The sequence below is a fragment of the Panthera onca genome, chromosome A3 (genome assembly GCF_046562875.1).
Source record: "Panthera onca isolate mPanOnc1 chromosome A3, mPanOnc1 haplotype 2, whole genome shotgun sequence".
NCBI classification, from domain to species: Eukaryota; Metazoa; Chordata; class Mammalia; order Carnivora; family Felidae; genus Panthera; species Panthera onca.
In genome coordinates this window covers 130,604,339-130,621,737 of record NC_138341.1, presented here as the reverse complement: position 1 = coordinate 130,621,737, position 17,399 = coordinate 130,604,339, and the positions used below count along the sequence as shown (strand labels likewise).

The 17,399-nt window shown below is 43.2% G+C and overlaps 1 long non-coding RNA gene across 1 annotated transcript; it reads left to right on the top strand.

Annotated features, from left to right (window-relative positions):
* Nucleotides 1–11,250: 11,250 nt before the first annotated feature.
* On the top strand, nucleotides 11,251–16,497 carry LOC132670155 (uncharacterized). Its single transcript, XR_009606472.2, has 3 exons — nucleotides 11,251–11,359; nucleotides 15,001–15,156; nucleotides 15,919–16,497. It is a non-coding gene; the product is annotated as an uncharacterized LOC132670155 (long non-coding RNA).
* Nucleotides 16,498–17,399: the final 902 nt, after the last annotated feature.

Here is a 17,399-nt window from a genome sequence, read left to right as displayed (position 1 = left end):
TAGCCGGGTGACGCCATGGTCACTGGTCCCCCGCGCATGCGCAGAGGCACCTACAAGCACAGCAACAACCCACCCCAGGAAGCTAAGCAGCGCCATCTAGTGGAGAGCGGAGCCCTTACACTAAGCCCCGCCCCACTGGGCCAACCTCGCTCTTGAGGAACACAAGTCTCTCCACCCGCTTAGTTTATGGACTATAAAACACTTCATAGTTTGACTTCTGGCAGAAAACGAAGTAATTTCAGGCATATTTCAGTCTGCTCGCTGGTCCATCTATTCATTTTTCTTTCTTTTTTTTTTCTTTTTTCTCTTTTTCATTTCTTTTCTTTCTCTTGAATACAGAAAGGGAAAAAATCCATTTTTACTTTCAATTTTTTTAAAAAATATTTTTCTTGGGGCGCCTGGGTGGCGCAGTCGGTTAAGCGTCCGACTTCAGCCAGGTCACGATCTCGCGGTCCGTGAGTTCGAGCCCCGCGTCGGGCTCTGGGCTGATGGCTCGGAGCCTGGAGCCTGTTTCAGATTCTGTGTCTCCCTCTCTCTCTGCCCCTCCCCCGTTCATGCTCTGTCTCTCTCTGTCGCAAAAATAAATTAAAAAAAAAAAAAAAAAAAAAAAATATTTTTCTTTAATTTTTTCTACTCTATTTTTTACTTTTGTGTATAAATTTTTTCACATTCTATTTTTCGTTCCATCATTTCATTTTAGTCTACTTCAGTGTATTCATTTTTTCAAAGCTTCAAATAATTTCCTTTTTTTATCCTTTTTCTTTCCCCTTTTGTCTCTAATCTATCAAGCCCCTTTCAACACCCAGAACAAAACACACCTAGGATCTAGCATCATTTATTCGATTTTGTGTGTGTGTGTGTTTGTTTTCAATTTTTTAATTTTAATATTTTTTTAATTTTAATTTTAATATTTTTTTAATTTTAATTTTTTCCCTCATTGATTACTTTTCTCCCTTCAAAATGACAAACGAAAAATTCACCCCAAAAGAACGAGCAGGAAGAAACGACAGCCAGGGACTTAACCAACACAGATACAAGCAAGATGTCTGAACCAGAGTTTAGAATCATGATAATAAGAATACTAGCTGGAGTCAAAAATAGATTAGAATCCCTCTCTGTGGAGATGAAAGAAGTGAAAGCTGGTCAGGATGAAATAAAAACTGCTATAACTGAGCTGCAATATCGAATGGATGCCATGGCAGCAAGGATGGATGAGGCAGAACAGAGAATCAATGATATGGAGGACAAAGTTATGGAGAATAATATAGAGCAGAGGGAGATTAAGGCAAAAGAGCACGATTTAAGAATTAGAGAAATCGGTGACTCATTAAAAAGGAACAACATCAGAATCATAGGGGTCCCAGAAGAGGAAGAGAGACAGATAGGGGTAGAAGGGTTATGTGAGCAAATCATAGCGGAAAACTTTCCTAACCTGGGGAAAGACACAGACATCAAAATCCAGGAAGCACAGAGGACTCCCATTAGATTCAACAAAAACCGACCACCAACAAGGCATATCATAGTCAAATTCACAAAACACTCAGGCAAGGAGAGAATCATGAAAGCAGCAAGAGAAAAAAAGTCCTTAACCTACAAGGGAAGACAGATCAGGTTTGCAGCAGACCTATCCACAGAAACTTGGCAGGCCAGAAAGGAGTGGCAGGGTATATTTAATGTACTGAATCAGAAAATATGCAGCTAAGAATTCTTTATCCACCAGGGCTGTCATTCAAAATAGAAGGAGAGATCAAAAGTTTCCCAAACAAACAGAAATTAAAGGAGTTTGGGACCGTTAAACCAGCCCTGAAAGAAATTTTAAGGGGGACTGAGGGGAGAAAAAATGAAAAAACGTAAACAAAAACAAAACAACAAAAAACAAATCAATAAAGACCAAAAGCAACAAAGACTAGAAAGGACCAGAGAACACCACCAGAAACTCCAACTCCACAAGCAACATAATGGCAATAAATTCATATCTTTCAGTACTCACTCTAAACATCAATGGACTCAATGCTCCAATCAAGACATAGAGTAACAGAATGAATAAGAAAACAAGATCCATCTATATGCTGTTTACAAGAGACCCACCTTAGACCTAAAGACACCTTCAGATTGAAAGTAAGGGGATGGCGAACCATCTATTATGCTAATGGTCAACAAAAGAAAGCCAGAGTAGCCATACCTATATCAGACAATCTAGACTTTAAAATAAAGACTGTATCAAGAGATGCAGAAGGGCATTATATCATAATCAAGGGGTCTATCCACCAAGAAGACCTAACAACTGTAAACATTTATGCTCCAAATGTGACAACACCCAGATATATAAATCAATTAATCACAAACATAAAGAAACTCATTGACAATACCATAATAGTAGGGGACTTCCAACACCCCACTTGCAGCAATGGACAGATCATCTAATCAAAAAATGAACACGGAAACAATGGCTTTGAATGACACACTGGACCAGATGGACTTAACAGATATATTCAGAACATTTCATGCTAAAGCAGCGGAATATACATTCTTCTCCAGTGCACATGGAACATTCTGAGACACATATCAGCCCTCAAGAAGTACAAAAAGATCAAGATCATACCATGCATATTTTCCAACCACAATGCTATGAACCTTGAAATCAACCACAAGAAAAAATTTGGAAAGGTAACAAATACCTGGAGATTAAAAGAACATCCTACTAAAGAATGAATGGTCTAACCAAGAAGTTAAAGAGGAAATTAAAAAGTTCATGGAAGCCAATGAAAATGATAACACCACAACCCAAAATCTCTGGGATGCAGGAAAGGCAGTCATAAGAGGAAAGTATATAGCAATCCAGGCCTTCCTAAAGAAGGAAGAAAGGTCTCAGATATACAACCTAACATAACACCTTAAAGAGCTGGAAAAATAACAGCAAATGAAACCCCAAAACAGCAGAAGACAGGAAATAATAAAGATTAGGGCAGAAATTAATGCTATCAAAACCAAACCAAACCAAACCAAACAAAACAGTAGAACAGATCAATGAAACCAGAAGCTTGTTCTTTGAAAGAATTAACAAAATTGATAAGCCACTAGCCAGTCTGATCAAAAAGAAAAAGGAAAGGACCCAAATAAATACAATCAAGAGTGAAACAGGAGAGATCACAACCAATACAGCAGAAATAAAAACAATCATAAGAGAATATTATGAGCAATTATATGTCAATAAAATGGGCAATATGAAAGAAATGGACAAATTCCTAGAAACATATACACTACCAAAACTGAGACAGGAAGAAATAGAAAATTTGAACAGACCCATAACCAGTAAAGAAATTGAATTAGTATTCAAAAATCTCCCAAAAAAACAAGAGTCCAGGGCCAGATGGCTTTCCAGGGGAATGCCACCAAACATTTAAGGAAGAATTAATACCTATTCTCTTGAAGCTGTTCCAAAAAATAGAAATGGGAGGAAAACTTCCAAAATCTTTCTTAAAGCCAGCATTACCTTGATTCCAAAACCAGACAGAGACCCCACTAAAAAGGAGACCAATTTCCCTGATGAAATTGGATGCAAAAATTCTCCACAAGATATTTGCCAACTGGATCCAACAATACATTAAAAAAATTATTCACCACAACCCAGTGGGATGTATATCTGGGATGCAGGGCTGGTTCAATATTCGCAAAATAATCAATGTGATTCATCACATCAGTAAAAGAAAGGACAAGAACCATATGATCCTCTCAATAGATGCAGAGAAAGCACTTAACAAAATACAGCATCTTTCTTGATAAAAACCCTGAAGAAAGTTGGGATAGAAGGATCATACCTCAACATCATAAAAGCCATACATGAAAAACCCAACACTAATATCATCCACAATAGGGAAAAACTGAGAGCTTTCCCCCTAAGGTTAGGAACAAGACAGGGATGTCCACTCCCGCCACTGTTATTCAACATAGTATTGGAAGTCTTAGCCTCGGCAATCAGACAACACAAAGAAATAAAAGGCATCCAAATCGGCCAGGAGGAGGTCAAACTTTCACTCTTCGCAGATGACATGATACTCTATATGGAAAACCCAAAAGATTCCACCAAAAAACTGCTAGAACTGATTCATGAATTCAGCAAAGTGGCAAAATATAAAATCAATGCACAGAAATCGGTTGCATTCCTATTCACCAACAATGAAGCAACGGAAAGAGAAATCAAGGAATTGATCCCATTTACAATTGCACCAAAAACCATAAAATACCTAGGAATAAATCTAACCAAGGAGGTGAAAATCTATACACTGAAAACTATACAAAGTTTATGAAAGAAATTGGAGAAGACACAAAAAAAATGGAAAAAGATTCCATGCTCCTGGATAGGAAGAACAAATATTGTTAAAATGTCAATACTACCCAAAGCAAACTACATATTCAATGCAATCCCTATCAAAATAACACCAGCATTCCTCACAGAGCTAGAACAAATAATCCTAAAATTTGTATGGAACCAGAAATGACCCCAAATAGCCAAAGCAATCTTGAAAAAGAAAACCAAAGCCGGAGGCATCACAATTCCGGACTTCAAGCTGTACTACAAAGCAGTAATCACCAAGACAGTATGGTACTGGCATGAAAACAGACACTCAGATCAATGGAACAGAATAGAGAACCCAGAAATAGACCCACAGTCATATGGCCAACTCATCTTTCACAAAGCAGGCAAGAATATCCAATGGAATAAAGACAGTCTCTTCAGCAAGTGGTGCTGGGAAAACGGGACAGCAACATGCACAAGAATGAACCTGGACCACTTTCTTACACCATTCACAAAAATAAACTCAAAATGGATAAAAGACCTAAACGTAAGACAGGAAGCCATCAAAATCCTCGAGGAGAAAGCAGGCAAAAACCTCTTTGACCTCGGTCACAGCAACTTCTTACTCAACATATCTCTGCAGGCAAGGGAAACAAAAGCAAAAATGAACTTTTGGGACCTCATCAAAATAAAAAACCTTCTGCACAGCGAAGGAAACAATCGGCAAAACTAAAAGGCGACCGACAGAATGGGAGAAAATACTTGCAAATGACATATCAGATAAAGGGTTAGTGTCCAAAATCTATAAAGAACTTATCAAACTCAACACCCAAAAAACAAATAATCCAGTGAAGAAATGGGCAAAAGACATGAATAGACATTTCTCCAAAGAAGACATCCAGATGGCCAACCGACACATGAAAAAATGCTCCACATCACTCATCATCAGGGAAAGACAAATCAAAACCACAATGGATACCACCTCACACCTGTCAGAAGGGCTAACACTAGCAACTCAGGCAACAACAGATGTTGGCGAGGATGTGGAGAGAGAGGATCTCTCTTGCACTGCTGGTGGGAATGCAAACTGGTACAGCCACTGTGGAAAACAGTACGGAGGTTCCTCAAAAAATTAAAAACAGAACTACCCTATGACCCAGCATTTGCACTACTAGGTATTTATCCAAGGGATACTGGTGTGCTGTTTTGAAGGGATACATGCACCCCAATGTTTATAGCAGCACTATCAACAGTAGCCAAAGTATGGAAGAAGCCCAAATGTGCACCGATGGATGAATGGATAAAGACGTGGTATATATATCCAATGGAGTATTACTCGGCCATCAAACCGAATGAAATCTTGCCATTTGCAACTACGTGGATGGAACTAGAGGGCATTATGCTAAGCGAAATTAGTCAGAGAAAGACAAATATCATATGACGCCACTCATATGAGGACTTTAAGACACAGAACAGGTGAACATAAGGGAAGGAAAGCAAAAAGAATATAAAAACAGGGAGAAAGACAAAACATAAGAGACTCTTAAATGTAGAGAACAAATAGAGGGTTGCTGGAGGGGCTGTGGGAGGGCAGATGGACCAAATATGTAAGGGGCACTAAGGAATCTACTCCTGAAATCATTGTTGCACTAGATGCTAACTAATTTGGATGTAAATTGAAAAAATAAAATTAAAAAATAATAATAAAATAAGATAAAAAAGACTTAGCCTCAAGACTTGGCTCCGTGACCTCCTATCTATGTGACTTATGTGGCTTTCCTCTCTAAGTTTCTTTATGGAATAGAATCATCATAATAATTATACTGTGGTTACTGGAAAGATTGAACGAAGCGATACACTGAGATATGATCGCCCCTACAAGATTTTATTGCAGCTTGAAACACCACCCATGTAGAAATTAATGTGCCAAGGCTCTGCGTTTCTTCAGGCATAAAAGGTGAAAGGAAAAAGACCCACTGGGATTCTTGCCTCAGGGGCTGTGAAATGCCTTGCTCTTGGAGAAGAATCATGGAACCCACTGAGCATGCTCCTGGCAGTCTTGTCATGCAGGGAGGTGCTGCTATGGTCATGCTTCCTGTATTGATGCAGGTGCCACTTGTCATTCACTACAGCAGTGGTTCTCAAATAGGGACCATTTTGGCCCCAGAGGACATTTGACAATGTCTGGAGATATTTTCGTTTGTCACGCTGGGTGGGATGTGGGTAGAGGACAGGGACACTGCTGAACAGCCTACGATGCACAGGACAGCCTCCACCACAGGAAATTATCACGGTCAAAACATCAATGGCGCTCCTGTTCTGGAATAAGGTGAACCTCACCAAACCAGTGCCTGGTGGTAAAGTAAACCCTTGTATTTCTAAGTCAGGACACCTGTGCCCTAAAGAAACCAGCTGATGCAAATGGGTAAAACAAGGATATTTCAAAGGGAAAGAAGAGTCAGATGTGGGAAAGCTTGGTGAGAGTGAAGACATGGGGCTTGGAGGAGGAGTGTTTACTCTCTTGAGTGTTCCCTCCACCAGTCTAAAGAGCAGAAGACAAGGATCCAGGTATTAGAGTGTTTGGCAGTGAGTCCCTCCCTTCTGTGAAGACGCCCACCGGGACCCAAACTGCCGGGGGTTCCATATAACCAGAGATGTTAATGAGTAACCCTAAAATGTGATTCAGTAAAATTGCCCAATTTTTTAAGTTTATTTATTTGGGGGAGGGAGTACGGGCAGAGAGAGGGAGAGAGAGAATCCCAAACGGAGCCGAATGTAGGACTGGACCCCACAAACCTTGAGATCACAACCTGAGCCAAAACCAAGAGTCAGATGCTTAACCGACTGAGCCACCCAGGCACCCCTAAAATTTCACAAGTTTTAAGGACCTTGCAAGGGAAGTCGGCTGTGGGCCAAATACGGCTCGTGCTCATCTGAATGACCTTGGAGGGGGAATCAATTCAACACAACGAGGTAAGTACAAAGTAGAAGTGAGTACCAAGGTAGAGAGGCAGCCCGGAGCTTGGCTGTGTTACCCTCCACCCAGATAAATGGAGAGGCCTTGGAAGGCAACAGGCACGGCAGCAAAGAACCTGGGCTGCAGAAGAGGTCCTGGCCACCATCACTCAGCTGGAGAAGTTCCTCCTGTCTCTAAGTATCTATAGGATGCTAAGCACGTCCCCTTGTGATGCTGGCCTCAGGCGGGGTGAGATAAGACATGCGCAGTACGTGATAAGGACACCGTTAAAGGCAGCCATGACAGTGGCTTGTTCTGCAAAGTCCCAACTTGGTTTTGAAATAGGCCCTGTGATGAAACCACAGTAGAATAAAGACTGTCAGCTTACAGCATTACTTCTGGTCTGACAGGTAAGTGGGCTTCCATTTGGGTCTTATGCTCTGTATTTGAGCACTCTAATTGGGGGAATGAGGTCCAAGTCAGGATGAATCACAGATGTGCAAACTTTCTATTTTGTGTATAATTCACAAGCCAGAATTTCCAGTGAAGCTTTGGAGCTTATCCTTTTTTTTTTTCCTTTTTTTTTTTTTTTTTTAGGATAAGAAATGTTCTTGAAACAGAAGACATTGTAGACAGCTCTCATTGCCTTCTGGGTAATCATGTCTTTAAAGTAAGCTCCTGAGGCTTATTATGAAACAAATTGCATCTTACTCATGTCCTTGGAGAGACGGTTTAGATGGATGGGTGTTGGAGTGGAAGCTTCCAGAAGCCGATCTTGTTTCCAAGGAAAAGAATATGCTTTCACTTTTTGATGGCACACAGTGGATTGTTTCTATGCCCATTCCTGAGTCTTCCACAGGAACACATAATGGCTATCTGCTGCCACAACGGTGAAGGAATTTTCCACTCTGATAACTGTGATGCTGTCTCATCTTTATGAGGTGCAGAGGGAACGAGTGTTTGCCCAGAATTAGCAACTGTTAACCCATCTTCTCCTGGGAGCTTACGACTCAACAGCAGCCCTTAGCTGACATTTACCGAACCCCTCCTATGTGCGTGCAGCGCTGTTCTAGAACCTAGAGCTTCAGGGCTGTGGAAGTCACAGTTATGTAGTCACGGTCACTGGAGTAGCCTCTGGGGAAGGTGGCAGGGACCAGGGCCAGGAGCAAGGCTCAGTCAGGGTCTCAGCAAGAGAGGGGCGCCCGCTCCCAACGGTGTGCTGTAAGAAGCACTTAATAAAGGGACTGTCTACACAGACTGAGGCAGTGTCTGGGCGAAGCAATAAGTACATCTAGAACAGTGACAGTGGCAACCATTAACACCCCCAGGCCTGACGGGACAAGAAGAGAAAGTGCCACCAGAACCGAGAAAGCTAACTGCATGGAGAGGAATACCAAGGGGACCTGTGGCCTGTTTTACAGGGACAACCATCCCATGGACATGCAGAGGGGAGGGAGGTGGCGGAAATACCCCAAACTCTTTCTCTCCCACCCCCAATCTTCTTTGGTGCCCTTACTGGCCAAGCCCAACAGGAAACTGGAAGGCAGAGAGCCCATCGCTGCAGACCCCACGGTCAGCCTCCCAGGACACGGAGCAGGCTGATGGGGATGTGGACCTAGACAGGGCAGCGAAAGGGATCCCACACGTTGTCCAGCATCTGTGATGTTTGACTTTGTGCAAGGAAAATGCATTCAAGTGAAGAAGGTGAAGGACGCGAGGGAGAAAGAGGAAAAAAGGAAGAAAAGGCAGGAACAGGTGAAGAAAGGTAAGTCAACAGGCAATGAAGTTCAGAGGAGGTGTGTCCTTGAGTAAACACCAGTTGCTATGGGAACACCAGGAGGAGTCCCTACCTCGGACTTGGGGAGTCAGGTAGGGCCTCCTGAGGAAGGAACCCCTGGATGGACACTTGAAGAGCTGGTAAGAATTTGCCAGGTCAGAAGGTAGAGAATGGCACTGACAGAGGTCCACGAGTGAACCAAGGTTCTTGGAGGTCAAAGCTAAGTTTAGGGAAAAGCAAGAAGTAAGACTGGTGGAGGAAACAGAGCATCCGAAAGACCGTTGGATGTAACAACAAGGAGCTTCATGCTAAAGCAAATGGGAGACGTGGAAATGAGGGACAAGAGTAGATCAGCACTTTCATTTTTTCCCTCCAGCTTTACTCCCAGGAAGCACATTTAATGCTGCCAACCTTTTGGCAAACACATACCTGTTTGTCCCTGTACTTGACAAAAGGAAAGCATGCGTGGGAGATTGGTTTGTCTTTTTAATCCATGGCCAAGATCCAAAGGGCCCGGAAAAACAACACAGGTGGTTCTTTGGTTGGCTGAATGTTTCCATGAGAAAAGAAACTGCTGTCTACGATCTACGGCACACCTGAGTAGAGATACCAACATTTCGAAAGGCAATCCCACACACCTTTGGCATTTAAGAACCGAAGTCTTCAGCCTCGGCATGGTGAGCCGGGCCCAGATTCATGACCTTTCAGACTATAGGCTCAAGGAACTCGAAATAGGTCAGCCTCGCAAAGAATTTTAAGAAATCGTTGAACCACAGCAAATCAGACTTCTCATTGGTCCCACCCACCCTGAAGCAAGTGGCCCTCCCCATTTCCTCGGAGACTCCATTTCCTCTGCTCCCTCCACTTGGAGGTTGGGAGAACAAACATAGACTGCTTGCAAAGACACTACCTTTGGTGCAAAACAAAGGATGTACATAAATAGAAGCCTGGTAACTCCTCATTGGGTTCATCATTTCCAGGCCACCAGTTCACGGAGGAGGGCCAATTTTCATAGCTCATGTGAGTGTCCTTTGCATATTTGCTTTCTGTATGAGATGTGTTTTGCAATAAATGAATCATGCAATATAGTGATCTAACAGATAAAATTCCCAGGTCATGGTTTGTTTTTGTCTTTATCTTGGTAACATGCATTCTGCAATTATGAGTTTGGAAATAGAAACTGTCTTATCACCCCCCCTGGCACTGATAACCACTGGCAGGATCCCCAAAATCTAAAACAAACATGAACATGATCCACTGGTTTAGTCTATATGTCTTTCAAAGGACGTGGGGGGGGGGGGTTTACGGATTTTACCTTTTTTCTGGATTTCCAAATCTTGTAAGATATTAACATCAGCACTTACCTGATGCCCTTTCTTAACAACAGATCTTCTCAAACTACACTACCCTTGCTCTCACTACACTAAATCTTTGCCAACATCGAGGTTCACATTTCTGCAAAGGACAGTTCTGGGGGGGGGCATGGCTTTGTTATAAGGGTTCTACCCAGGACAGCTACCCCTTCTTGGGGCCAATGGCTCCTCCCCTACTCTTCCAACTTGTTCTGGGGGTGGCTCTTGGTCACATAAGTCCCTTCCCCTTCCTAAACACGTGAATGAACACAGTCTGGGCCAATGATCCCATCATATCCCCTGGCCACAGTGGTCGGTCCAGGGATGGCGTTAAGTCTAAGGCCAAGGCCAGTCAGAGAAGCGGGGATAAGACTAATAGTGAAACTTCAGACTGAGTCAACGCCCTTGATCCACGTATGCCTGAAACTAGCTGCTCCATCCTGCCCATGGTTTGCTTCAAGAAGGCAATAAATGTCCCTCTTTTGCTTAAGATAGCTTGATTTTTCTATAACCTGTAAGTGAATGAGTCCTGATGAATATATCATGCTTGTCATGCTTTTTAGAAAATAAAACGATCAATTTTCTTTCTATATTAAATTTCTTTACCCATAAAATGCTAACAGAATATCACAGGTCCCTGGTATGGCTGTGACCTGTGCACCCCCGCTCCCGCCCCGCTGGGACCACCCCACTTGATCAACGCCCTGCTGCTGCAATCTTGACATTTTAATCATGTTTAATGTTTGAAGGGAAAGCCCCACAAATTAGGTAGCTGGTCCAGAGAGAACCCAGCACTTGGTGACATCACAGAGGTAATAAGGGAGGGGTTTATACACAAAGGGCACCCATACCTCAGAGTGGAATCATTCTTTCCACTGGTGGTATAATGAGCAGACGCTGATGAGGGGGGGAAAGGGGAAGACCGTGGGGGGCGGCTGCTGATGGAATTGGCCATGACCTCCAGAAAGGCATTTTTGGTGGGTCCCTAGGAAGCACTGGGGAGAGACCCCCTGGGGTGGGGAAGGATGGGCAAACTCTGATCGTATGTTCAAGTCAGTAGGAGATGTTCTAAATGAAGGAACAAAATAAACACTCCTCATTAGGAAAAAAAAAAAAAAGTCATTAGGGCCAGACTGCCTGGGACAGGCAGATTAGGAATCAGACTGCCCGGGTTTCATTTCTGCTACTGCCTAGCTGTGTGACCTTGGCCAAGCTACCTAACCTCTCTGTATCTCATTTTCCTCATCTGTACAATAAAACTAAGAATTGTACCCATCTCATCATGTTTTGTCAAAAATCATATTAGGTAACATATGCAAAGCAGACAGCACAGTGTCTGGCACAAAACAAATCTTCAATAAAATTCGATGACGACGATGATGATCGTTATGCATAATTTAGGAATAAGCAGTGTAGTTTTGTGAATAACTAGATAATTAAAGAGTTAGGGATAAGATATCTTTTACTGGGTGAGAAGCAGTGTTCTAAGCCAGAAATTCTCAAATGTTAGGTCTCAGCCTTTACACTTTCACAAATTATTTAGCTTCCCAAAGAGCTTTTGTCTGTATGGCGTAGAGCGATCAATATTTACCACAAGAGGAGTTAAAACCAGGAAAGTTTCCAAATATATATTTACCAATTCGTGTTAAAACCATAATATATTAATAATAATACATAATAGAAATAAATAATAGCAAACCCATTCCATGTTAACATAAACACCCTATGCTTATAAAAATGTAACTATAGTTCCGAAAACATTTTTGTAGTGAGAGGCACATTTTTAAAGTGTGGTTTCAGGCTCTGGCTACATTGTCCTTCCCACCCCCCACCCCCGTACTCAGTCTGTTGTGATATGTTGTTCTGGTTGAAATAAGTATACGAGGAAAATCCAGTCGGACACAAGTATGTGGTTCGAAAAGAGAAGACTATTTTAAGATTTTCAGATAAGAATGGATGCTCTCCTCTGATACTACACCAAAACTCAACAGGTAATAAAGTCGATTGCAATGTGAAATCAAAAAGCGTTTCAGATTAACAGGAAAATCCATTCGCTCTATCTTGCGATTTGAATGGATCTTTTACACATGCCTGATTTTCTAATAGCAGAGACTGGTCGCCTGGAAAACACAGACTTACCAACCATCTCATCAGAAGTTGGTTAAGCGTCCACCTTTTGATTTCAGCTAAGGGCATGATCTCACGGTTGGTGAGTCTGAGCCCGACGCTGGGTTGTGCACTGACAGCACAAAGCCTGCTTGGGATCTCTGTATCCCTCTCTCTCTCTCTCTCTGCCCCTCCTCTGCTCTCTCTTTCTCTCTCTCAAAAATAAATAAATAAATGTTTTGTTTTGTTTTGTTTTTAAGTACTGAAGTATGAGAATGCTGCCGAGCTCAGAGTGGTGGCTTCGAGTTTTCCAAAATTCTAATTTTTGCTCAAAAATAAACATGTTATCATTGGCCACAAATATCACTAGTTGCTGTCCTTGCAAGGACGGTTCCTTTTGTTCATTTAAAAAAAAAAAAAATCTGCCAGATCCTGAGGTCTGAGTCACCATAAATTGTCATTCATTCTTCCAGGTAAATATGGTGTTTCCTGGAAACAATGGTGACTTCATCTCCCAGCTCAATCAAACAAGGGTTTTCTCTTAAAGATACCGTCCTAATTCATTACACAGCAGCAGTTCTTTATATATACCTCCCATTTCATCAGACAGAATATTAAAAATGTCAAGATTTAATACAATTAAGACATGTTACTACTTCAAGGGCGCTATTGATTGATTGATTGATTGATTTTTGAGAGACAGAGAGAGACAGAGCACAAGCGGGGGAGGGGCAGAGAGAGGGAGACACAGAATCCGAAGCAGATTCCAGGCTCCGAGCTGTCAGCACAGAGCCCGACGCGGGGCTTGAACTCACAAACCGCGAGATCGCGACCTGAGCCGAAGTCGGACGCTCAACCGACTGAGCCCCCCAGGCGCCCCTTCAAGGGCGCTCTTAAGTGAAACTGGCATCTAGTTTTTTCCCTGCAAGTACATTCTGGTGAAGACTAGGCTACGGCTCCTGGTCCAGATGTCTCCGGAAGATCTACCCATCACTGCTCTTGTACCATCAGCCCAGATGTCCACTCAGTGAGAAAGGCAGCCTCTTCGGCATCATTTCAAAAATACTTTCGCCTTTGTGGATCCTAGTCTCTGGGATCAAATCACACTTGGAGAACTGCTCCTTTAACCTACCCCCCCCCCCACCCACCTACCCCCCCCCCCCCCCACCACACTCAATCATTGCAAGAACTCTGGGACATGGATGTTATTATCCCCATTTGCCAGCGAAGAAAATTGAAGCAAAGTGAGGCTTGCTTCTGACCATCAGCCACTGAGAGGAAGGGGCAAAAATTCGGCTGAAGCATGGGCTCCCAACCACTAGGGTGAAAAGAGGGTATGATTTCATCTGCATATTATTTCCAGCTCTTTGAGACAGATATGCTACAGTAATGAGGGCAAAAGGGAAAGGGATGTAAAGTCAGACCAAAGAAAAAAAAGAAAGATCAAAAAGAGGAAATGAGCTTGGATGAAAGATTACCATTTATCCACGAAAGTAAGTATCTTCCCCCACAAAACCAGAACACAGCACATTTGAAACTGCACCGATGTAAAGGACAATTTAGATTTTTTAAAAATCAAGTAACAGAATAATGACAAGTATCAACTGAAAGCCTGGGATGGCACACTTGGGTCAACATCAGAGTTCAAGGAGAAGGGGCTGAGGGCTGAGCCAGGTTCTCAGAGAGCAGTACATGCCTTTTTCTTTAAGAGCAATTTACCAGGACTTATCCAAGCCTGTAAGAGCAATCCCTTAAGACCATCCAATTTCCTTTCTTTCTAATTCCGTACTTAGCAGAGCAACCTTCTGATAATTAATTTGGTTTCTCAGGTAAGTCAATACCGGGAAAGAGACTGGTTGAATTATTGTGCCAGCTGTATGGGCCTGCTCTAAATGAATAAATTGGTTTGTGGATTTATCAGTCCACTCCCCAAGAGTTCAGTTTGCAAATACCACTTTTCCTGGGGCGCGCTGACATTCGACTTGTCGACTTGCAATGCTGCGTGACCAAAGCGAGCGGGGCTGTTTTAAGACTTTCATAACCCTGGGCACTCATCATGGGGGTTCACCCTGCCGTGTTAGATCAACTGTATTAAAACGCACACACATTCCCCGGGCTGCCATATTGCACAACACCAAGTTGTGAATGGAGCTCCCAGGAATTGTGACAATAAGTGGCCCCACTTCTACTCTACATTAAATATCATTTGTTTTGTTAAAAATAAGTGGAAAGAATTTTTGTAAGCTTGCCGGTTTCGCTGTAAGTCACTCATTTGATTTACTTGTGGCCACAAGTTCCCGGCAATCGTTATGTATGGCAGGAAATGCTAATCGCCCCCGGGATCCATTCTCTATTTCTTCATTTAGCTGAAGGCTTTCCTGTATCTCTAAACGTGGCCGTGTCTTTAAGTCCGGCCAGTTGGGTATGAGTAGGCATTACGTGGGTGACTTCCAGATCACATTCCTTAGAACAGAAATGAGTTCATTTCTTTTATCCTCATTCCTTCTTGTAGTAAAACTTGGAACTGCTTAGTCAAGGTCAACAAGCACAAGACTTCAAAGGCTGGTAAAGCAAGGAAGGAACCTGGGCCCCTGGATGGCATCTTGGAACAGATTTGCCTCTGTCCGTGGACCACCTACCCACATTCACACTATTGTACAGGAGAGAAGTAAACTACCATGGTTTTGTTTTATATTGGGGGGTCTCTCCATTACGTAGGCTTATCTTATACCCTGGCTGATAGCAGGGGTTGTAGTAAATTGAGAGAATCAAATTATACATTTTTTTAATGAAGATTTTTATGATTGTTAAATTAAAGCCAGCATCCTTTCTACTAACTACCAGCCCTAAACTACCTGGCTCTGGCTCCTCTCTGACCTCATTTCCTCTTAATACCCGCCCCCCCAACACACACACACACACACACACCAACGCACACTCTCAGACTCTCTGGACTCCTTGTTTCTCATCACATCAGACATCCCGTTGCCTCAGGATCTTTGCACTTACTGTCCCTTTCACATGAATACCCTACCCCATAACACTTTATGGCAAATCCCCCCACCTGCTTCAGGCCTTTGTTCAAATGTCACCTTCTCAGGGAAGCCTTCCTTGACCACCTGACTTACAAGTACACTTACCCTGCCTCTCCCCCAGGCCACCATGCACCCAACGACTCCCCCTCTGCCTTATTTCTCCTGTGGGACTTATGAACATAAGACACATTTATCTCACGTACTGTCTTTCTCCTTTCATCACAAGGGCAGGTATGTTTGTGTTTTGGTCGCTGTAATACACCCAGAACCCAAGGGAACCTAATACATGCTTAGTAAATATTTGTTGAATAAATAAGTTAATCATTTTCAAATTAATTTTTTTCTTTATATGTTAAACTGATTTTTTTTTTTTTTTTTTTTTTTTTTGCTTTCAGGTTTCAAATATTTTGGAGGCCCCTAAAAGGTGTATAGGCTGTAGGCACTGGGCATAGAGTGCCTAATGCATGTCGTAGACCAGAATGTGTGAGGGACAAGGATGCCCCCCGCCCCCGCTCCCACCTTGCCGACACAGAGCCCTCGGCACAAGACAGCAGACACAGCACTTCTCACGGCCCCGGAACCCTAGTCATACTCTGTCCGTGTGCCCTGCCCCCATCCTTCCTGGCCCCCCAGTTTCTGCCATTGGGCTTTTGGGGCTGTTTTTGCCACATGCAAGAGAACTAGGTCCTGGGAGTTTATGCCCTTTCTACCTGGCTCTTAGCCAGCGACCAACTGGAAAGGAATACAAAGGCCCAAGCCTTTTGCCACCAGTTGGGAAAGGCTCTGAGGTGTGGTTTCTACTCCAGAGCCTCCTTCCCCCATCAGGCGGATCAGGAGGAGGCTGGGATTTGCCTGAGGTCACACATTGCTTGCCTTCTTTCCCTTCCCTGTCCTGCTCCCCACCCCTGCTCCCCTGGGATCCTTTTATCCCATTCTTCTGGGAACATATTCTCAATAAATCCCTTGCACATGGATCCTTGTCTCAGCTCCTGCTTCTAAGGAATCTGACCTAAGACGCCCAAAACAGCCTCCCCGCCGGCCACACTCGGCTGCCTGACTTTGCCAAGAGATAAAAGCCACATTGGCCGTGGCTGCCAGGGGCTGCCGTCCCCCCAACCGAGGCTGAGGTAGCACACGGGACACTTTGCTGTGCTCCTCACGGCACCGACGGCCGGCACGGCCGCCACCACGCAGATCCCCCGGGAGGAGGAAGAAACTACTGGATGAAGCAGGGAAAGAAAACGACCGCACGATGCTCAGAAGCACAAAGGTTGGAGAAGAGTGCCAAACTACTGAGAAGTGGGTTCGAGCTCAACTCACCTACAGATTTGTTATAGGACCCAGATGGGCCTCCGTGTGACAGATTCCGGCGAGGCCACCCTCCAGTGCCAAGACAGGGTTGAGCTTTTGATTCTTCCAGAGAAAATGTACCACGGCAGCACTCTTGTTTCCAGCCTGCTTGTTTGAATTAGAGCTTTGCAGCATTTTAGCTATGGTATCTCTGGGGAGGAGTGAATATGTCAGTGTAATTAACTCATCTGATGAGAGAGGTCTTGTTTATTTCCCCTACAAAATAACAGGTGGTGGCTGAGCTCCGATACATTATGGTGATATGAAATGCATTTAGCATAAATCATATTAAATAAATAGGGAGACAAAATGATTTCAAGGTACATTTTTTATTGTTTTAAATTAAGTTTTGCAAGGGAACAGCTGCATACCAAAAAGCCACAAAGCTGCTACCCACCTCCAATCTGCTCTTCTGAGAAAGAGTTAATGACACGCTCAAGTTCCACCCACCAGGACTAATAGAAACTTGAGTATTGTTTTCAAATTAGGAACCAAACAATCGCCGGCTTTCTGAGCACCCTCTTTG